General features: G+C 31.0%; 3 pseudogenes; 1 reads left to right on the top strand and 2 right to left on the bottom strand.

The window, feature by feature from the left end:
• LOC114267514 (ABC transporter C family member 8-like) overlaps window positions 1–24,578 on the bottom strand; it is a 158,809-nt pseudogene that overhangs the window by 53,661 nt on the left and 80,570 nt on the right.
• Window positions 4,293–6,099, top strand: LOC114316459 (cytosolic sulfotransferase 15 pseudogene; annotated as a pseudogene).
• On the bottom strand, window positions 16,931–17,794 carry LOC114316458 (serine acetyltransferase 5 pseudogene; annotated as a pseudogene).

Here is a 24,578-nt window from a genome sequence, read left to right as displayed (position 1 = left end):
GAAATGGCAAGGGAGGAATTGCACGAGCTCTGGGATGTCAAAGAGAAAGGAAATGCAAGAAGAGTGGAATGAAGGAGGCTAGGCATGCTTATGAGGTTGAAAACCCGCCAAAATTTGAATGAGAAGGGACGGTTAGCTGCTCAAGGCCAATCAGCATGCTACACGTGTCTCTCATTAATGCAGAGTCAGAATGAAGAGACAGGAAGGTTAGACGAGGCGTCGACCGAGCAAGACAAGGAACCGAGCGCGGAAATTAGCCCGGTTTGCCTCTTGCAAATTGTGAACCAAGGAAGAGTTCATCCCGGTCGGAACAGGTAATCCCGGTCACGCTAGCGCGGACGGAATTAAGAGGCAATTGAGAGGGAGAAGTATGATCTGGATTGGGCCATGGTAATACCGGACAAATTGTGGGCCGAACAATTTGGGTCGTGGTATCCTGGGTCTACCCAAAAGTGATTTTTGCTCGGTAATGGCAAAGGCTGTGTTGAACCGAGCTACTTGACCTTGTCGGCACGGAGGCCAGTTAACTAAGGGTTCCACGGTTTATGCGTTGCTCGGTTGGAAGGCGCGCATCCATAGCTAGACATGAGGGTTCGTGCCTTAAGCTCGACAGGAAGGCCTTTGGTTGACCGGTATGACCAATCTCAAGCTCGGCTTTGCCGGAATGTAGTCGAGCACGGTTGGAAAGGAGCTCAGTTATTGGAACGCTTGTGCTTGAAGTGTAGCATGGCCGTTGGAAGTCGAGACACTGCAATCCGGCTGCCGAGCTCCCAGTAGAGTGGGCTGGCAGTTGGGATTAGGTAATGTTCAGCAAGATTTGTGCTGACAGATGGGATAGCAGCACCACGTGTCGAGATACTAATGGGAGTGGGTTTGGGGCGCAGAAAGTATATAAGCGAGTCTACGCCTCCCATACGAGACAGATGGCATTTTGGTGAGAAAAACACTAAACACAATTCAGTCCTCTCTCTCTCTCTCTACCCCTGTGTGTGTGTCTAACTTGATCGTCGGAGGTGTTTTCCGGCTACACACCGCCGGGTAGCTCACCGCCGTTGTGCTCGCAGGTCAATCGGACAGACAAGAGCTTGGAAGAAAGGAGTGCGGGCTTGCCTGAATATTTGCTCCCTGCACACTAAACAAGTTCCTATTTTGAGAAATTGATCAAAAGTCACATTTCAGTTTTTAACTTATTTTGAATCATATAATCTTTTATATTTTTTATACATTTTTAAAAAAATAAAAAAAAGTCAAAATTAATTTTAACTATCTTCCTAAAATAACCAAAAATAACATATGCATTCCATGTAAGCCCTCTTTTGAGAAAATAATAAATAATAAATAAATAAATATTTATTTATTTATCTATTTGAATCACACTACTTCTTTATTTTTTATATACTATTTCATAATAAGCTAATAAAAAAAAATCCGATAATAGGCTCAAATTGTTGTTTATTTGTTGTATAAAAAATAAAAATTACATTTCACAACCATGGAAAGGAAAATAAATATAATTCAAACCTTCCACAACCATACATAAAAAAAAAAAACCCAATAGTACAAACAAGTTCATTCCAAACAAAAAAATAGTACGAAATGATTAAAAAAACAAAGTAAAAAAAATAGTACGAAAAATACTAAAAAAATAGTATGAAATGACATAAAAAAAAATTAAAAAACTAGTAAAAAAAGTCGTAGGAAAAGATATAAAAAAATAATGCGATCTAAAAAATAAAAAGACAAAAAAATGTTATTTTAATTCACCCTAAACAAGTTCCTATTTTGAGAAAGTGATCAAAAGTCACATTTTAATTTTTAATTTATTTGGAATTATATCATCTTTTATAATTTTTTATACATTTAAAAAAAAAGTCAAATTAATTTTAACCATCCTCCAAAAATAACCCAAAATAACATATGCATTCCATGTAAGCCCTCTTTTGAGAAAATAAAAAATAAAAAATAAAAAATAAAAAATTATGTATTTATCTATTTGAATCACACTACTTCTTTATTCTTTATATACTATTTCATAATAAGCTAATAAAAAAAAAATCCCAGAATAGGCTCAAATTGTGGTATATTTGTTATATATATAAAAACTAAAAATTACATTTCGCAACCATGAAAACGAAAATAAATATAATTCGAACCTTCCACAACCATACATAGAAAAAAAATATATATATATATATATATAGTACAAAAAGTTCATCCCAGAAAAAAAAAAAAATAGTAGGAAATGCTTAAAAAAAACAAAGTAAAAAAAATAGTACGAAAAATAGTATGAAATGATATAAAAAATTAAAAAAAAAGTATGAAAAGATATAAAAAATAATGTGATCTAAAAAATAAAAAGACAAAAAAATGTAATTTTAATTCACCCTAAACAAGTTCCTATTTTGAGAAAGTGATCAAAAGTCACATTTTAATTTTTAACTTATTTTGAATCATATCATCTTTTATATTTTTTATGCATTTAAAAAAAATAAAAATAAAAGTAAAAAATTAATGTTAACCATCTTTCTAAAATAACCCAAAATAACACATGCATTCCATGTAAGCCCTCTTTTGAGGAAACAAAAAATAATCTATAAATAATTATGTATTTATTTATTTGAATCGCACTACTTCTTTATTTTTTATATATTATTTCATAATATGCTAATAAATTTAAAAAAATCCCATAATAGGCTCAAATTGTGGTATATTTGTTATATAAAAAATAAAAATTACATTTCACAACCATGAAAAGGAAAATAAATATAATTCGAACCTTCCACAACCATACATAAAAAAAATAATAATAATAATTGATGGCACAAACAAGTTCATCGCAAAAAAAAAAAAGTACGAAATGATTAAAAAAACATGGTAAAAAAAATAGTAAATGAAAAAAATATAAAATATAAAATAATTTTAAAGAATAAAATTTTAAAAAAAATTGATTTTTTTTTTTAAATTAGAGTTTTGAAAAAAGTTTGGTCATTAGTTTTGTATTGTATGTTTCGTTATGAGTTTTCAAAATAGTTTTTGAGTTGAGTGTTTAGTTATAAATTTTAAAAATAATTTAAAAATATTTTGATTAGAATTACAATTTCAAAACTAAACGAGACATTACCTAATATTCTGGTTTTTAACAAAAAAAAAAGTAAAAAATAAAAAAAATACACAGACAAAACGACCACCACCATGTGCTTTTACCCACGTGACTACCTATCATGTGCTAACCCACGTGAAGTTATTGGTCTACTTGAGTGGTGGATGGTGGATGAAATTTATAATTTTTTATTAGGGGATATAAGAGTTTGGGATATTTTAAAAAAAATAGTTAAAAATTAGGGTAAATTATAAATATTTTTTTTGAGGTTTAGCAAAATTATAAATATTTTTCTGAGGTTTGAGAAATTACAGATACCTCCCTGAAGGTATTATTTGCATAACAAATTATAGAGTAAATTGTTATGAAAATATAAACTTCAGGGGACAATTTGTTATGAAAATATAAACTTCAGAGAGGTATTTATAATTTAGTTAAATTTCGAGGGAGGTATATACAATTACTCTAAAAAATTATATTTCAACTTTTAATCTATTTTAAATTTTATTATCTCTCACAAATATAATCACGTAATAATTTTTTCTGCCGTAATCAACAAACTGATCATACATACGTCCACCTTAAAAACATGTACATATAAATATTTTATATAAAAAATTAGAGGTGAGCGGTTTAATTCGGTTTTAATGTAAATCCAGATCCAATTATTACATATGATTTTATAAATTTTAAAATTAAATCGAATTACGAAAATGCAATTTAATTTGATTTGAAATCACGATTTTGATGAATTTTATTATCATTCACAACACAAATACAATTTGCTCAACTATCACATGAATATATTATCATTTTATAAATAAAATTGTTAAATAATTATTACGAAAGTACACTAGTAAACAAATGGTTAACAACTTATGAATATTTATAGAATATTAAGAGAATACTTGAGTGTTTACCGTAACTAACAAATTATATATATGTATATATCTAAACAGTCCGATTCAATTTCAAATAAAAATCATAATTATAAAAATACGGACCAAATCGTAAAGTATAATTTATCTATTTTAAGAACCAAGACCAAACCATGCATTAATAAAACCAAATCAAATAGTACAATTTGGTTTGAATCAGACCGTCGTGATTTTTTCAATTTTTTTACTCAATCCTATAAAATATATATAATGTATAATTTTTATAATTTTAAATATGCATACCATAATTTCTTGAGTCATAACTTTTATTATAAAATTGCATGATATACACCTTTGTAGGGTCCACATTATTTTATAAAGATCAAGAATTTGTGGAGTAACGATCAAACTAACATACCTCTCTTTCACTTCTGATTACACACCAAAAAAAAAAAAAAAAAACCTCTCTTCCACCTGCATACCATGGAAGACACTCAAAGAAATGAAGACAATTCACTCATCACAGAGAGAGAAACTAATCATGAGCTAGACAACAATTGCCATGATGATGATCTACTTGTTGCATCACTTCCCAAAGAAAAGGGATGGCTAGGTTTTGAAGATCTCTATCATCTTTACCAAGGTTTTTGGTGCTGAAACCTCGTTATTCGAGGAGTAATGTTGGTCCAACAACACTTCAAGGCCCCGTTTGTTTCCAGAGATGAAATGGAGGGGATTGATAGTGAGGGGATTAATAGTGAGGGGATTGTTAGTGAGGGTCGTTTGTTTTCAGAGATAGAATGAAGGGGATTGATAGTGAGGGGATTAATAATGAGGGGATTGTTAGTGAGGGGATTGATAGTGAGGGGATTAGTAGTGAGGGGATTGATAGTGAGGGGATTAGTAGTGAGGAATTGTTAAATTATTTTTATATAAAATAATAAAACAAATAAAAAAATATAAAAAATTAAAAATTATATTTTTAAAAAAAATTTCAATATATAAAAAATAAAAAAAATAAAAAAATTTCTAATCCCCTCACTATTTTTCTAATACCATCTCTACCTCCTCACTATGAATCCCCTCCCCAAGGGTATTAGTAATACCAAGGTATTAGTAGTACCCTCCCTATCTCTCAAAACAAACAAGGTATTAGTAATACCAAGGTATTAGTTAGTCCCAAGGTATTAATAGTCCATAGGCTATCTCTCAAAACAAACACCCCATATACTAATCCCAAGGTACTAGTAATCCTAATCCCCTTGCTATAACCCAAAACAAACGGGGCCCAAAGCTCAAGACACTGACCTGATACTCGTCACCATGCCCAAATCAGGCACCACCTGGTTGAAGGCCTTCGCCTTCGCCATCGCCAACCGCCATCGCTATCCTGACACGTTTTCCCAACACCCCTTGCTCACTTCCAATCCACACGAGCTCGTTCCTTTTCTCGAGCTCAATTCTAATAAAGAAGGTTGTCATATTTGCCACCTTTCCATTGTCTCCAACTTTCAATCCCCTATAGCTAACATTTTTTCCACCCATATCCCCTACCATTCATTGCCCGACTCAATTAAGAACTCTGGTTGTCGCGTTGTCTACCTCTGTCGCAATCCCTATGATACTTTCATCTCCGCTTGGCACTATGTGAATAAGGCTAGAGCCGAGAACCTCGGGCCTTTATCATACGATGATGCTTTCGACATGTTTTGTAGAGGTGTCATGGTTTTTGGGCCCTTTTAGGATCATGTATTGGGGTACTAGAAGGAGAGCTTGGAAAGGCCTCACAAGGTGTTGTTTTTGATGTACGAGGACCTAAAACAAGATATTGCCCTTCAAATGAAGAGGCTAGCTGAGTTTATGGGTGTTCCATTCTCTTTGGAAGAAGAAAGAAAAGGTGTGATAGAAGAGATATCCAAGTTATGTAACATTAGCAATTTGAGAGAGTTAAAGGTGAACAAATCTGGTTCACTTCTACAATTTGAGAAAAAGACGCTTTTCAGGAGAGGTGAAGTGGGTGATTAGGTCAATCATTTGACACATGAGATGGTCCAACGTTTAAACAAGATCATAGAAGAAAAGTTGGATAATTCTGGATTAACATTTAAAACTAGTTTGTGAAAAATTGTCATTATCATTTCGTCGGATTGAATTATTAGAAGTAATAGTCTTGGTATTATAAGTCCCTTGCGATTATGTATTCTTTGTCAAGTTTGAAATGTAAAATGGTTATTGTCATTTCGTCGGATTGAATTACTAGAAGCAATAGTCTTGGGATTATAAGTCCCTTGCGATTATGTATTCTATGTCACGTTCGAAATGTCTTTGGATTAGAAGGAAGATTAATAAAATCTTATCTCATGTTTGTTTGAAAATACTATTAGTGGACTATAAGGTATAATATAATTATCATAGTTTGAGGATATTTTTGTGCTTTAACCCCCTAATCTAGACCTGCTTACTTCTCCCATTTTGTAACTTACCCGTCTTATGAGACTCAATAGTATATATAAACATGAAATTTAAGATTGAACAAGATACATAATCCAATCTTATACATTAATCCTCTAAACAAACACAACCAATATGTAATAAGGATGAATGGACTTCTTTCTTGTTTAAAAACTTAATCATTCAAAAGATTTACTAACTTGAATCCAAAAATTGAACCCAATGTGCACTAGCTAGGATGATTAAACTACTATACATGTTGCCACCAAAGGCCTCAACCTAAGCCAAACATGTCACGCCCCTCTTTTTATTACTCGAAGTATTATCCATTTCATTTACTTAATTCCATTTCAGAGATAACATGCGGAAATAAACTCGTACATTCAACTCGTAAAAGTGAATAACATTGCTCTCATTCATATGCAAGTAAATACAATATGAGTATAATAAATAAATTGCCCTTTGGCTTACATCATTAACAACAAATCAAGAAGAAGGATGCAACCCTTTTACACATATGGCATTCCGCCCATATAAGAGAGGCCCCATAGCCAACAAATCAGAAGATCCAAATCTTGCAGCACATTCAGCTCAACACCTGAAAAAGATTCAACAACGTGGGATGAACATATAGCCCAGTAGGGATCTCAACATGGCCGTCAACAATAACAACATACAGATAGCTATGATCATGAATACCCAATCTCATACTAGAATAGTAATGTGACAGTTTATACAAAATATACATAAGTATGAACTTTTCTTGAAAACAACCATTTCAATCAACGCCATAGGCGATTCAATTTTCTTTTCTTTTCATTAATCACCATTCCCAATCTTTCATAACATTAACATTACCTTAGGAAACAAATTCACTAAGCCCACTACTCTCTTCCATTTTCCGAACATACACAGATATGCCTTTTCAAAACATATATCTCTTTAAAATATCCGTTCTCCTTCATTCATTCCAAAAGACAAAAAAAGACATTTTGGCTTATTCCCGGTACAATCAAATCTAGACATGCACCATTATAAAAAGGGAGATAACAACTCATCAACATGCATAAGATAAACCAACTCGGCAACTCGGCCCTCCAAAACTGTAACCGACACAATCCATGAGATTCCTAGACACACTGAAATATCAACAACAAAACTTTGCTCTACTAGCTATGTGCGTAGTAAGCCAAAGATACATCTCTCACAACAACATGCCAGTTTACCAGGCGCTAGCTGGAAGGGTATGGTGCCTTATATTCTCAGTGCAGTCAGTTCTCCAGGCGCTAGCTGAAAGGTCACGGTACCTCTGATTTTTAGCGCAAGGTATAACACCACCAACCCAACACAACAGGGAATAATCAACATATATAACACATATACACAAACCATCAAGATACAAGCAATGTGTTAAAGTATATGAACACATAACTACCTCCTCCCGAGCAAGCATACATATATAATGTATCTCAACACTTCATCACATACGATGTTCCGTCAACAATGGTATAATGCATACACGACAATTCAACACAACCGTGTCATCCTCCACCGATGACCAAGGACAAAACCTCTAGATGCAAATATTTAGTACATCTATTAAAGACTCAATTACTATGAGACCACAAACCCAACAACAACATTAACATGGTAGTTAAAGCTACAATCCTTCACATGTGTGTGTTCAACACTCAAGAAACAACAATCCAATTTTCATTCGTATTTCAAAAAATACTTTTCCCATTTTACAAAACAAGTTCCGTTTCCTTTTGTTTTCACAAAACCAACTCTGTCCCTTTTGTTGTCGCAAAACCAAATCCGTGGATAATAAAACCATAACTCATATTAGTCCATTATCTTCATTTCAAACCCATTCCACAACCATGGTTAAGCACTTAGGCATTAACACCTTCACCCAACTCACGATAATAATAGAGATTTCCAACATAGGTTAACTACCATCCATTTTAATTTATCAATCAAAATATAATTTAGGGCTTTTTCTTCTATCAACTACAACATGCTAATTTACACTCCAATTAGCCCAAAACAACCATCAATGATAACATAACCATTTTTCAAACACCCAACCCTAGGTTCCTTCTCATGATTTCAAACAAATCCAACATGAATATGATTTTCATGCAATACAAAATTACCACATGTCTATCTATAGACGAAGTATTGAAAAAGAATAAGAAAATCCCTACCTCAAATGTAGAACCCAAGAAGAGGAAGAGCTAAACTTGGAAGTGCTCCAAACACCAAATTTCTCGGATCAAAATGTAGCCCTCAATGATCAACACACTTCTTATAAAGGCTCAAGGTGAGGAAAACACTCCTACTAGATCAAACCCTAGAGAGAAGTTAGGTTTTAGAGTGAGGAGCTCTCAAAAATCGGTTTTGGAAAAGTAAGAGAGAGAAAGGAAATGTAAAAAGTGATTTAAAATAGCCTAGCTGCCAACTGATATACGACTCTTCCGCTCGAGCTGAGAACACAACGCTCGAGTGTCAAGGACAAAAACTACGTACGCTCGAGCGCAAGAAGGCTCGCTCGAGCGCCAAAACACAAGAATAAAGTACATCCGCTCGAGCGCGAAAACTAGTCCGCTCGAGCGTAGGTTTCTCCCTCCCAGAACTTACACCAAAAAGTACTACCTGCTCGAGCGCTAACAAGCCTGCTCGAGCACAAGAAACCAGCTCAAGCGTAGAAAACACATATGCAGAAGTTTTACAAAGGCACGAAATACTGAAACTGTGAAAACCCCGCTCGAGCGGACCATTCAAAAACTGGACAACAACAATGGGAGCTAAAGCTCTATCAACCTGTAACAACCAAGCCCAACACATTCTAAAACTCAAACAAAAGAGTTTAAAGATTGACAACACGATAGGTACAACTACCAACTCCACGGAACCGTGTCTGGAAAACAACAGAACAGTAAAGGAATAACCGGGAATGCTATAAAACATATACCCATAGTTAAAGAGTAAAAATTTAGATGTTCTTAGAATTGTTGCGTAGTTAAATCACATATCAAGAATGTACGCGACAAAATTCTTTACAAATACTCATTATTTTTATTAGAGGTAGGTCTTAACCCTACTGATACATGCATTTAATTTTTTTTTTTATAATTTAATTTTGTATATGTAGTATCATTCAAGAGCAAGGAATTTAATTAACAATTTTAATATCAAAATTTTATTTCAATTAAATAAAATTTTTCAAATTACAAGACTAATGTATTTACCGTGAATTTCAAATGGTGCATTTGTAATTTACCTTTCTTTCTAATATTATTGTTTTTTGGTTTCATTGACTCTTTTGATTTTGTTGTTGAGAGTTTGGATTCTCTTAAATTGATTATCTTAATTGAAGAATGCGTTTGGATTTAATAGACTTATTTTAAGACAAATCTCTCATTCACTTTTAATACTCGTTGAGTAACATATTCAAGCAAATATTTATTGTAAAGAATTAGGATTATAGAATATCGGTAGTTATGTGTTTAAATAATATTTGTATTATAAAAAATGAATGTCTACTATTGCAAAAAATTAAGATAATTGTATATCAATAGTTATATATTTAAATATATTTGTATTACAAAAAAAACTAATAGTTATGGGTGTAATTTTAAAATAACTGTGATTCAAACATATAGTTACCAATATCAATCTCCAATTTCTATTATTAAACATGATTAGTGTGTATTTTTGTTAAAGTAATTTTTTAAAAAAGTAAGTTAGACTATTTAATATGATTAATTAAGGCCAAGTTTGGGAAGATAAGAAAAAATTAAAAAGTTAAAAAGTTATTCAAAAAGTTAAAAAATTAACACTATTCACCAAAAGTCAACAATTACAGCTGCACAACTCTTAATCTTAATTTTCTCCTACAAATCAATTTTTACAATTTTTTAATACACATTTTTTTTATAAAAAAGTAAAAAAATTAACCTAAACATTCATATTTTTTTCTCAATTTTTTAGTCTAAAAAAATAAAAAAATACACTTATTTAAGACATTTCAAATAACCCCTAAGTAAAACTTGTTAATATAGAGAATATTTGAACATGAATAACGCAAACACAAGGGTATTTTGACACGACACCACAGCACAAACAAGTTCATCCAAAAAAAAAAAAAAATAGTACGAAATGATTAAAAAAACAAAGTAAAGAAAAATAGTACGAAAAAAAATAGTATGAAATGATATAAAAAAAAATTAAAAATAGTAAAAAAAATAGTACGAAAAGGTATAAAAAAAATAATGCGATCTAAAAAATAAAAATAAAAAAAAGTTATTTTAATTCACCCTAAACAAGTTCCTATTTTGAGAAAGTGATCAAAGTTACATTTCAGTTTTTATCTTATTTTGAATCACATCATATTTTATAATTTTTTTACATGTAAAACAAAAAAAAAGTCAAAAAATTAATATTTAACCATCTTCCTAAAATAACATATGCATTCCATGTAAGGCCTCTTTTGAGAAAATAATAAATAATAAATAAATATTTATTTATTTATTTATTTGAATCACACTACTCTTTATTTTTTATATATTATTTCATAATAAGCTAATAAAAAAAAATCCCACAATAGGCTCAAATTGTTGTTTATTTGTTATATAAAAAATAAAAATTACATTTCACAACCATGAAAAGAAAAATAAATATAATTCAAACCTTCCACAACCATACATAAAAAAAAAAAAAAAATAGTACAAACAAGTTCATCCCAAACAAAAAAATAGTACGAAATGATGAAAAAAAACAAAGTAAAAAAAAAGTACGAAAAATACTAAAAAAATAGTATGAAATGATATAAAAAATTAAAAAAATAGTAAAAAAAATAGTACGAAAAGCTATAAAAAAATAATGTGATCTAAAAAATAAAAAGACAAAAAAATGTTATTTTAATTCACCCTAAACAAGTTCCTATTTTGAGAAAGTGATCAAAAGTCACATTTTAGTTTTTAACTTATTTTGAATTATATCATTTTTACATTTTTATACATTTTTAAAAAATAAAAAAAGTCAAAAAATTAATTTTAACTATCTTCCTAAAATAACCAAAAATAACATATGCATTCCATGTAAGCCCTCTTTTGAGAAAATAATAAATAATAAATAAAAATTTATTTATTTATTTATCTATTTGAATCACACTACTTCTTTATTTTTTATTTACTATTTCATAATAAGCTAATAAAAAAAAATCCCAGAATAGGCTCAAATTATTGTTTATTAGTTATATAAAAAATAAAAATTACATTTCACAACCATGGAAAGGAAAATAAATATAATTCAAACCTTCCACAACCATACATAAAAATAAAAATAAAAAATAGCACAAACAAGTTCATTCCAAACAAAAAAATAGTACGAAATGATTAAAAAAACACAGTAAAAAAAAATAGCACGAAAAATACTAAAAAAATAGTATGAAATGACATAAAAAAAATTAAAAAAATAGTAAAGAAAGTCGTACGAAAAGATTTTAAAAAATAATGAGATCTAAAAAATAAAAAGACAAAAAAATGTTATTTTAATTCACCCTAAACAAGTTCCTATTTTGAGAAGGTGATCAAAAGTCACATTTCAGTTTTTAACTTATTTTTGAATCATATTATCTTTTATATTTTTTATACATTTAAAAAAAAAGTCAAAAATTAATTTTAACCATCTTCCTAAAATAATCCAAAATAACATATGCATTCCATGTAAGCCCTCTTTTGAGAAAATAAAAAATAAAAAATAAAAAGTTATGTATTTATCTATTTGAATCACACTATTTTATTTTTTATACACTATTTCATAATAAGCTAATAAAAAAAAAAATCTCAGAATAGGCTCAAATTGTGGTATATTTGTTATATAAAAAATAAAAATTACATTTCACAACCATGAAAACGAAAATAAATATAATTCGAACCTTCCACAACCATACATAAAAATATATATATATATATATGGGCAGTGCTTGGTCCCCCGAATGGGGGTCCCCCGAATCCCCACAATTTCCCTTTTTAGTAAAAAAAAAAAAAAAAAAAAAGAAGACAGAAAAAAAAAAAAGAAAAAACAGTTTCTCAAAAAGGAAATTAGGGGGATTAGAGGGACTTTTTTTTAGTGCTACAAAGCATTTTCCTATATATATATACATATAGTACAAACAAGTTCATCCCAAATAGTAGGAAATGCTTAAAAAAACCAAAGTAAAAAAAATAGTACGGAAAATAGTATGAAATGATATAAAAAATTAAAAAAAAGTACGAAAAGATATAAAAAATAATGTGATCTAAAAAATAAAAAAGACAAAAAAATGTTATTTTAATTCAACCTAAACAAGTTCCTATTTTGAGAAAGTGATCAAAAGTCACATTTCAATTTTTAACTTATTTTGAATCATATCATCTTTTATATTTTTTATACATTTAAAAAAAAATAAAAAAAAATCAAAAATTAATTTTAACCATCTTCCTAAAATAATCCAAAATAACATATGCATTCCATGTAAACCCTCTCTTGAGAAAATTAAATTTAAATAATAAATAATTATGTATTTATCTATTTGAATCACACTACTTTTTTATTTTTTATATAATATTTCATAATAAGCTAATAAAAAAAAATCCCAGAATAGGCTCAAATTGTGGTATATTTGTTATATAAAAAATAAAAATTACATTTCACAACCATGAAAACGAAAATAAATATAATTTGAACCTTCCACGACCATACCAAAAAAAAAAAAAAAAAAAATTAGTACACAAAAGTTCATCCCAAACAAACAAATAGTAGGAAATGCTTAAAAAAAACAAAGTAAAAAAAATAGTACGAAAAATACTAAAAAAATTGTATGAAATGATATAAAAAATTTAAAAAAAATAGTACGAAAAGATATAAAAAAAAATAATGTGATCTAAAAATAAAAAGACAAAAAAATGTTATTTTAATTCACCCTAAACATGTTCCTCTTTTGAGAAAGTGATCAAAAGTCACATTTTAATTTTTAACTTATTTTGAATCATATCATCTTTTACATTTTTTATGCATTTAAAAAAAAAAAAAAAGGTCAAAAATTAATGTTAACCATCTTCCTAAAATAACCCAAAATAACATATGCATTCCATGTAAGCCCTCTTTTGAGGAAATAAAAAATAAAAAATAAAAAATTATGTATTTATTTATTTGAATTGCACTACTTTATTTTTTATATATTATTTCATAATATGCTAATAAATAAATAAATAATCCCATAATAGGCTCAAATTGTGGTATATTTTTTATATAAAAAATAAAAATTACATTTCACAACCATGAAAAGGAAAATAAATATAATTCGAACCTTCCACAACCATACATAAAAAAAAAAAATGATAGTACAAACAAATTCATGGCAAAAAAAAAAAAAAGTACGAAATGATTAAAAAAACATGGTAAAAAAAATAGTATGAAAAATAGTAAACGAAAATAGTATGAAATGATATAAAAAAAAAATAGTACGAAAAGATATAAAAAAATAATATGATCTAAAAAATAAAATGATAACAAAATGTTATTTTTATTCACCCTAAACAAGTTCCTATTTTGAGAAAGTGATCACAAGACACATTTTAGTTTTTAACTTATTTTGAATAATATCATCTTTTATATTTTTTATAATTTTTAAAAAAAATAAAAAAAGGTCAAAAAATTAATTTTTAACCATCTTCCTAAAATAACCCAAAATAACATATGCATTCCATGTAAGCCCTCTTTTGAGGAAATAAAAAATAAAAAATAAATAATTATGTATTTATTTATTTGAATCGCACTACTTCTTTATTTTTTATATATTATTTCATAATATGCTAATAAATAAATAAAAAATCCCAGAATAGGCTCAAATTGTGGTATATTTGTTATATAAAAAATAAAAATTACATTTCACAACCATGAAAAGGAAAATAAATATAATTCGAACCTTCCACAACCATATATAAAAAAAAATGATAGTACAAACAAATTCATCGCAAAAAAAAAAAAAAAAGAAGTACGAAATGATTAAAAAAACATGGTAAAAAAAATAGTATGAAATGATATAAAAAAAAATAGTAAAAAAATAGTACGAAAAGATATAAAAAAATAATATGATCTAAAAAATAAAATGATAAAAAAATGTTATTTTTATTCACCCTAAACAAGTTCCTATTTTGAGAAAGTGATCACAAGACACATTTTAGTTTTTAACTTATTTTGAATAATATCATCTTTTATATTTTTTATAATTTTAAAAAAAAAATATAAAAAAGGTCAAAAATTTAATTTTTAACCATCTTCCTAAAATAACCCAAAATAACATATGCATTCCATGTAAGCCCTCTTTTGAGGAAATAAAAAATAAAAAATAAATAATTATGTATTTATTTATTTGAATCGCACTACTTCTTTATTTTTTATATATTATTTCATAATATGCTAATAAATAAATAAAAAATCCCAGAATAGGCTCAAATTGTGGTATATTTGTTATATAAAAAATAAAAATTACATTTCACAACCATGAAAAGGAAAATAAATATAATTCGAACCTTCCACAACCATATATAAAAAAAAATGATAGTACAAACAAATTCATCGCAAAAAAAAAAAAAAAAGAAGTACGAAATGATTAAAAAAACATGGTAAAAAAAATAGTATGAAATGATATAAAAAAAAATAGTAAAAAAATAGTACGAAAAGATATAAAAAAATAATATGATCTAAAAAATAAAATGATAAAAAAATGTTATTTTTATTCACCCTAAACAAGTTCCTATTTTGAGAAAGTGATCACAAGACACATTTTAGTTTTTAACTAATTTTGAATAATATCATCTTTTATATTTTTTATAATTTTTAAAAAAAAATATAAAAAAGGTCAAAAAATTAATTTTTAACCATCTTCCTAAAATAACCCAAAATAACATATGCATTCCATGTAAGCCCTCTTTTGAGAAAATAAAAAAATAATAAATAAATATTTATTTATTTATTTATTTATTTGAATCACACTACTTCTTTATTTTTTATATATTATTTTAGGAAAATTCTATTTCCACACACTTAATTACCTGAGTGCATATCTTCTCTCAGTACACACACTTATTAATTTGATTTTTAATTAATTTTCTCAATCTATACACTAAAAGTTATAATTATACACTTCACTCATAATTATTATACACACACCACTCAACTCTCATTTTCACACTTTTTTTTGTTTTGTTTTTTTTTTTTAATATGTTTTTCGATTTGGAGATTTCGACATTGATTTTTCACAATTATACATTTAATTTGAAATTTAACTTCTGAATAAAAGTGATTAGTTTGACAAATTTGTTCCAAAAAAAAAAAAAAAAATTTAACAGTTGATGTCTGAATATAATGAAATAATTCAGTATTAGTTGTCTGATTGAAAACTGCGGAAAAAAAAAAAAATTTGCACGAACAAACTAACATTTTCATCACTAATAAAATATCAATTTAGAGATTAAAACAATATGAGAGTTGTTATAAGAGTAATGATTTGCAAACAATAGAAGAATATAAAGTGTGTAATAAGCAAAGTAACAACAATAAAAAAATTAAAATTTATTTTTTTTAACTCAAAATGTGTACATTGAGATTTTTTTATTTATTTGTAAAAGAAATGTATAGAGAATATTTTTATATAATATTATGGGTGTTAGTAAATGTGAATTATAATCATTTTAGTTTAATATATACTTGTCATTAAAATAATATTTCATTAAATATGTGCATTAAAATAATTAAGACCTCGTTTGGGAACATGTTTTTTTAGTAATTTTTTGACTTTTTGGTTAAAATGTGATGTAAAAAAAAACGTTTGGGATGAATTTTTAATTTTTTACGAAAAAATGTGTAAAAAGTAAAGAGAAAAATGAATCTTTGACTTTTAGTATGAGTTGTTGACTTTTTAATTTTTTTAGTAACTTTTTAACTTTTTGACTAAAAAGGACACTTGCCAAACGAGGCCTAAAGAGGTGTAAATAGAATTTCTCATTATTTCATAATGTGCTAATCAAAATAAAATTCCCATAACAAGCTCAAGTATCAAACTCAACGTCCACACTCCAAAAAAAAAAAAAAAAAGAAGAAGAAGAAGAAGAATAAGAAGAATGAGGAAGAAAGGGTCTAATCCAATAAACCCATAACCAAAATGCAAATCATTCATCATCATCATCATCATAATCATCATCATATCATCAAATAACATAATCAGACCAGTGAGACATAAACGAAGTATGGCCCTGTTTGGTAGAGCTGTGCGAAAGTGCTTATAGCTTATACCTTAACAGCTTATAGCTTATAACTATGAATATAAACTGATTTCTGACTTATAAATTAAGCATCTCCTGCCCCACTCAAAGAATAAGCTGATTTCTGACTTACAAAAAGCTATAAGCTGCATTGTTAAGCTAAACCAAACACATCAAAATAACTTAAATTAAGCTGAAAGCTGAAATAAGTAGCTTTTAAGCTGCACTAAACAGGCACTATGATCCATAGACTCCCCTGGCACATCATCATGAACCTTTGACTGTTCTTTCCCGCCCACCAATCTCGCCGGATTCCCCATCGCCGTCGTCCACGGCGGCATATCTATCAACACCACCGACCCCGCCCCTATCTTCACCCCCTCCCAAATCTTCACGTGCCCCAAAACCATCGCTCCAGCCCCAATCAAAACCCCATCTCCAATCTTCGGATGTCTATTCCCACCCACGTTCCCAGTCCCCTCCAATGTCATATGATGAAGAATCGACACATTGTTCCCGACCACCGCCGTCTCTCCGATCACCAATCCCGTCGCATGTTCCAACAAAACCCCCTTTCCGATCCTCGCTGCCGGGTGAATATCGACGGAGAAGACATCGGAGACTCGGGAATGGAGCGCGAGGGAAATGGGTTTTCGGTTCTGGATCCAGAGCTTGTGGGCGACCCGGTGGGCTTGGAGAGTGAGGAAGCCTTTGTAATTGAGGAGGCAGTGGGAGGAGAGGCAGGCCGGGTCGCAGATCCGGGCGGCGCGGAGGTCTGCGACGGTGGTGGAACGGAGGGAGGAGTCGGAGGAGAAGGTGTTGAGGAAGAGGTCGTAGAGGAGGGTGGAGGAGCAGAGCTTGTTGCCAAGGTGGAAGGAGAGAGATCGGGAGAGAGAGGAGTGAGAGATGATTGTTGAGTAGAGGTAGCTTGCGAGTGCTGGTTCGGATTTGGCGCCACGCTGGGCTTCGGCTTTGATTTGGGTCCATACCCACGTCTCCTCGTCGATTTCGCCGACGTTTGACGGCAGTGGTGGGAGTTCTTGGACTGGCATTGGTGGCGGCGGAGTTGGATTAAACGTAGAGGATTTTAGTTGGTTTTTTGAGAGTGAGAGAGAGGATACAAAGGAGGCTTGATAGTGGTCAATTTACGATAGATTCGAAATTGGTGGTGTAAAATCATGGATGGAGTTATTTAAAAAAAATGGATAAATTATAAACACATGTTTTTGAGATTTATTTAAGTTATAAATTATCTTATGTAATTTTAAAAATTATATTATACTTTTTAAAATTTTTAATTTTATAATAAATAAGTCATTTTATTAATAAATTATTAAGTTAATTAATAATTTTTAATAATGTTAAAATTTTATTTCATTTAATAATTCAGATAATTTTATTATTGTATAGGTGAATAGTTAGAAATTTAACTTTTTTCAATTAATTCTGTTAAATGAAAAATTCTAATAAAGAAGTATTTGTAATTTTTTAAATCACAGGAAACAGTTTGTATTTTAAGTAAATCTTAGAGATGTATTTATAATTTATCAAAAAAAAATTATATTGACTGAATATTTATAATTATATAATTAAATGATATTTATATTAAGAGTACATAGAGTTGATATAAATATAATCTAATTAACTATTGTTATATTTAATTAACATAATTTTTTATAAAAAAATAATATATTTAATAAATTACACACATTAAATAATTTGAATTATTAAGATTGATCAGAGCAAGGTCCATCATGGGCAACAACACTTTCTAGTTCAAACTATCTCAACTGAATAATGTATTATCCATTAATGAAAAATTATAAAAAAAATTAAATTATTAAATTTTATCGCTCACTAATTTAAAATAGGGAGATTTATTAGCCTCCGTTTGGGAAGTGTGTTGGCTTTTTGGTTTTTTGAATTTTTTAGTTATTTTAGCCTAGGTTAAAAAACTTGGTTTGAGAAGGACTTTTTGGCTTTTTGATTGTTTTTTGTGAAAGAAGAGTATAATGATTAGGGAGCATCTATTTGCACACACTCAATCCTCTATTTGCACATCCTTCTCAATTCACACACCTAAAAAAATAAAAATTAAAATATTTGCTCATTACACACACATTTATTCCAATTATGTCCTCCATTTTTTACGACTTTCCAACCCTCCCAATCCACATACCTTCCAGACCGGCGACCACCTCGCCGGCGGAGACGCAACACCGTCATTACCACCTCCCTTCCAGTCGCCATTCCCACTTCCTCCTCCACCCATCGGCGACACTACCGCGACGCCCACCCCATCCCCTCGATATCTCTCTCTCTCCATCCCCTCTCAGTCGTGAAAAGGGGGCTTCGGATGTTGATTCTTTCCAGATCTAGGCTGTGTGTATGTGTGTGCGTGTACGAGCGCAAAATTGAGGGTCGCGAAGGGGTGGAAACTGCGGCGGCGGTGGTGTTGCGTCCCGAAGTGAGGGGTTACAGGGGTGGTGGGAAGGGGGAGTGATCGACGAACGATGGGGTGGGGTAGGGCTTCAATTCAAGAAGATAGAGGCTGGAGGGAGGCGACGGAGGGAGGAAGGAGATGTCTGGAGGGGGAGGCTCTGTGTTGGGTATTAGGGTTAGGGTTTTGGTTTTGGTTGAAGAAGAAATGGATATTTTGATAATTTTATTTTAGGATAAAAATGTGATAAAAAAAATGTCATTAAGTGTGTGAGGAGAGGGGAAGTGGTGTGTGCAAATAGAGGCTCCCATAATGATTATCGGTTAGATGTGATATTTTATTTTTTGTGACTAAAATAGCCTATTTTGTCTTTTGTGGCTAAAATAGTCAAAAAAAAAAAAAAATCTCAAATAGCTTTTCCAAAAAAGCCCCCAAATAGCTCTTCCCAGAATAGCTCTTCCCAAATAGAAAATCATTTTTCAAGTATTTGTATTCTAATTAGTCTATAGGATATTTTTATATTTTAATAAGTCCTATTATTTGAACATTTAATCTACCAAATCATAATTATCATATTTAAAGTATTTTATAGATATTTCTATCCTTACAAATATTTTTTGAACAGTTAGTAATTTAGTGATGTGAACCTTCATATTTTAAAATGTAAATATTCATATTGACATGTAAATTTCACATTGACAGTACGAACATTCACATTGACATGTTAACATTTACAATGCTGGTGCGAATATTCACATTGACGATATGAGCATTCATATTGCCGGTGTGAACATTCACATCACTAAACATTCACACTGTAAATGTGAATATTATTAGGGATATTTTGATAACTATGTCACTTATAAAACTTATTGGAATATAAAAAAATAATGTAAATTATATAGAACATAAATAGGTAAAAAATAATTTATAAAAAAGTGCCTCTTTAAAATTAGTATAATATTTATTACGAATTTAAATTGTTTTTTAGATAAATGATACTGCTACATCAGACCTGGAAGACGGAGATAGACTGGTGTTTGGGATGCGGGTACATGCAATGGATTTTCTTTGGGGGTGGAACGCGTGGTTGGTTATCTTGGAAGACGGAGATAGACATGTGTTTGGGATACGCGGTACATGCAATGGATTTTCTTTGGAGTGAAACGCGTGATTGGTTATATTGGATTATGGGTGTTTTGTGAAGATAATTAAAAGTTAATTTTTATTTTTTTTTAATTTTTTTTGTGAAAGAGAAAAGTGAATTAAAAGTTAAGAAGTGACTTTTAACTAACTTTTCAAAACACCCTAATAATACATAGCTTTAAAAGTAAAATTTTAATTTGAGTTGATAAGAAAATATATATATATATATATATAAATATATCGATGATATTATATGTATTAATTAATATATTAGCTAGTGTATTAATATTAGTTATGATATTATTAGTGACCTCACTCATTATATAAATTACAAATACTAAAACATTTTAAATTATGTTACATTATTAATTGATATACTAATTAATACATTGTTGGCTTTTTGACTTTCGAAGGTTATTATTGTAATTTTGAGCGTGCCAGCAAGGATCAATCAGTCCTTACAGAATATTAACTGCCAACCAATTATCAGATGATTGTGTTTTAGTTCTTTTAGCCTCAATGAAGAGGACTTTTACTGGTGGCTTTATTTAGGAGAATTAAGCAAACAACGATTAATATGAAGAACAATTGTAACATTTCATTAAGTAAAATGGAAGACTTACAAAGATCCAAATCAGCCTCGTAGAGGTTTACAGTAACAAACTACTTGAAACTATTCCTATGAACGAAGTGCAGTGCAGGAATTTGAAGTACAGAAATGTAAAGAACAAGAAATGTAAAAACTGGAAGGAAAATAAAGTAGATAAAACTGATTTTTTGGACCTGAGTCTGGGGCTCTTTCTGGGGCCTTCTCTGCTATTTATACTTCTCAATGACAACCGTTGAAATGAACTTCTAACTGTCGAACCACCCCTCAATGATCACTGATGTTTTCTTACAGTTAGCTCTACTATGTCATATCTGCAGTTTAGGCTTCCCTCCTGATTTTGAATTTAAATATATGTATAACCGTTAAAGGCCACGTCATCTTGTATCTCTTTGCTGATCCAGTGCTATGCAGATCTTTAATAGCCAATACTAACTGCCACGTGTGTGATTACGATTAAAAACTTGAACTGTCTTCCCGTATTGGCCTTATCCTGCCACGTGTTGGACTGTGATTGGCCTGTACAAAATATGAAGCCAACATTACCCCCCGCACTAATATACCCAAAATTTGGTGATATTAGTGGATCAATGTATTTATCCACGTCCTAGAATGTGCATGGGCTTTGCATTTTTCAAAAATGCAACCGTTATTCATCAATGAACATTTGCATTAAATTTTCTTTTATCCTTTGAACATTCCCACTATCTCAGTATTTAAAAAGACTGGTACAGCTCTTATGGCCAAACATACCTTTTCTTGCCTCGATCAAGCATATGAAGAGTTGTTTGATAATGTTGCTCGTCCTCGAAAGAACCTTCATGCATTGATTAGCCACCTTTATCTGCCTCTATTTATGCAAGTTATGGAAGTTTTCGCAAATCATCGACCTTCTAACCAAGAACCTACTGCTTACGATTCTTTGGAGCAAAGATTTGCAACTATGGATATTGAAAGCTCTTCTTCTGCAGCAAAGCATTCCGCGTGGGATGAAGCTGCTGCTTCTTCTTCTTCCACGACCTCTGGCTGGGGAACTTGGTCTACCCCTACTCAACCTCAGACGAGGGAATGCATTCATCACCGATTCCCTGAATTCGATGACCCTCTTGAAATCTCCCATTCCAAACGCAGTTTTGTAGTATATCCATATGTTCCTATTGATCGTATACGCAGTCTTGAGGGCAATCTGCTTTCAGCATGGTATACTTCTACCTTGCCATCTCGGATGGTTCGAAGTGTCCCACGTCCTAATGAAGCTTTAGGGATCAGTCCTGCGCTTTTAGCCAAAAAAGCAAAACTTTATACTTCCGATTGGCTAGAATGTGTGGCCAAACTTGAATTTCTAGATTCATTCAAGGAACCTCCGACTGCTCTTCCCCTGCCTTCCAATCCAAATTAGATTGATGAATTGAGGCTCATTCTTTCTGAGGGCCAATACTTCACTCCCTAACAGGCACTAGTGCCTCCAACTCCCTATCAGCAATTTAAGGCTCAGACCTTGCTTGCCGATTTTTCCCATTTATCCTTTAAAGTCCTTCGAGATGACATTCTTCACAAAAACTTTTTATGGGCTTGTGATATTATGTCTCAAAGTCATCTTCTCAACCCTGTGGCCCAAATAGAGCTTTATACCTTTTTAGACCAACTTCCTCTCTTGCTCAACTGGCACTTCGTTGCTTCCATTACCAGTGAAGTTCTAGATGAAGCCTTCTCTGCTCGAATTCAGGTTCAGTATAAGGCATAGAACCTCCTTGATGAATATGAGGCCTTCAGGAGCCAAGATTTTGAGCATGGGGAGGATGTTGCTATGCATGAAGAAGAGGAGATGGACGCTACATATAAAACCCTAAAACAGATAGAATTCGAAGTGAAGGCCTAACAACTCTCTTCTCAATTAAGGGCTTACTAATTAGATAAACCAAACCTGGACAAGATAGAGGATAGAGTAGGAAAAGAGTATTCATTTATTGAATTTTGTTGGACTAAATTCCATGATCTTGTAACTTTGTCCATTTCATATTTCTATGAAATTGAGAATGTAATCAAATGAATCCTAGTTAAACAGTACTTATCAATAAAACTAGGCTTTCCGAATTTCATTTGTCAAATTCTGATTTACCACTCCAATTGTAAACCTAATCTATATGGTTGATGTGTTTTAACTCCCCAATTTCATCCCAAATTCTAACTCAAACTCTCCAAAAGTGTGAAGTTTTCCCTTGAAGAAAACAATTATTGCCTCATATACTAATTCTAGGATTAACATAATTCTTCAGCTACCAGCTTCGAATTAACCAACTTCGTCTTTCAAAACTTGATTTGATCATATTCAATTCCCCAACATATGGTTCATATAATCAAGTAGTTTCAAATCAACTAATTTTGCTTCGAACAAACAGTCTATATTTTCAGAAATACTGAAACCTTTTTCAAGGACTGCACTGTTTTATTCTCAAAAAGTGATTTCTTTTGTATACTACTAAACCAACTATTGGTTTGAAGCCTAGAACAAAAAAATTCTAAACGTAAGGTATTTCAAATTTCGCTTCGAAGGATTTTACTCTCATCAAGAAACCTAAAAACCGGTCTTTAATCCTTTTGAAGTAAACAAATACCTGAGCATTTCTGCACCCTTAGGTGTGGAATGTGCTTCGAAGTCGACTTCCTACTTTCGAAGCCGTTTGTTACTTGATTTTGGTGCTAAAACTTGGCTTCGAAGCCAAATATTTTATTTCGAACCTAAAACTAGTATTTGAGATACATTTCCCTCCATAACTATCAATATTGAGGGAAACTTTTTGCACCCGTACCTTTAGTACTTCTTTACGAATTCCGTCCATATAAAACGACTGGGTGTTTTTTAGACATAAAGGTTATAAAACCCTTTTATTTTGTGTTCCCAATCCACTTGGTCATCTAACACACAAACCATTCATCTTTTGTTGGTTTTCTCTTTCCCTTTACTCTTTTTCCCAACTTTGTCTTCTGAAAAAACTCTCTATCAATGGCTTCTTTTTCCTTGAAAATACCGGCTGTGGAGCGTACGAGTCCATCTATAGCCTTGAAAAGGATCATTGATAAAGAGTGTGAGAAGTACAAGGCTGGTGGGAAAAGTGTCATTGACGGACGCATTTTCATTCCTCGTCATCACGAGCAACAAGGGTATGTGCTTGGGCCTATTTTTAAAGGGATTCCTACTGAGCTTCCAGCTCTGTACCTACGTCTCGAAGACCATTGTCTCCTTTACGAAGGTGGTCTTGACTGGGGAAGCTGGAGGATGAACCGACCCCATCGCTGCTGGCCCATAGTGAGACCAGAATGGGAGGAATGGTATGATCGGGTCGTCCCTGATAGGACTCTAGATCTTCAGGAGCTCTGCCTCTTCGACGCTCTCCAATTATCCAGGTTCACTATTTCGGAGGACCCTTTTTTAATACCTATTGCCCTTTGTTTTTGGAATTCTGCTTTTAATTTCTTTTAATTCAGATGTGGGATGATGGCTCTTACTGTTCTTGACATCTTCCATCTGTTAGGAATGTCCCCTACTAGTACCCCCATTGGTCCAGACTATCTTGACCTCAAAACCCCTTTTTCCCTCCCCTTTTCGAACTCATCCTATAATGACTTTGTCAAGGCTGAGAAT

The sequence above is a fragment of the Camellia sinensis genome, chromosome 15 (assembly GCF_055761805.1).
Source record: "Camellia sinensis isolate YWXY chromosome 15, ASM5576180v1, whole genome shotgun sequence".
NCBI classification, from domain to species: domain Eukaryota; kingdom Viridiplantae; phylum Streptophyta; class Magnoliopsida; order Ericales; family Theaceae; genus Camellia; species Camellia sinensis.
The sequence above is the reverse complement of the archived record's forward strand: the minus strand, read 5'-3'. Positions and strand labels throughout refer to the sequence as shown.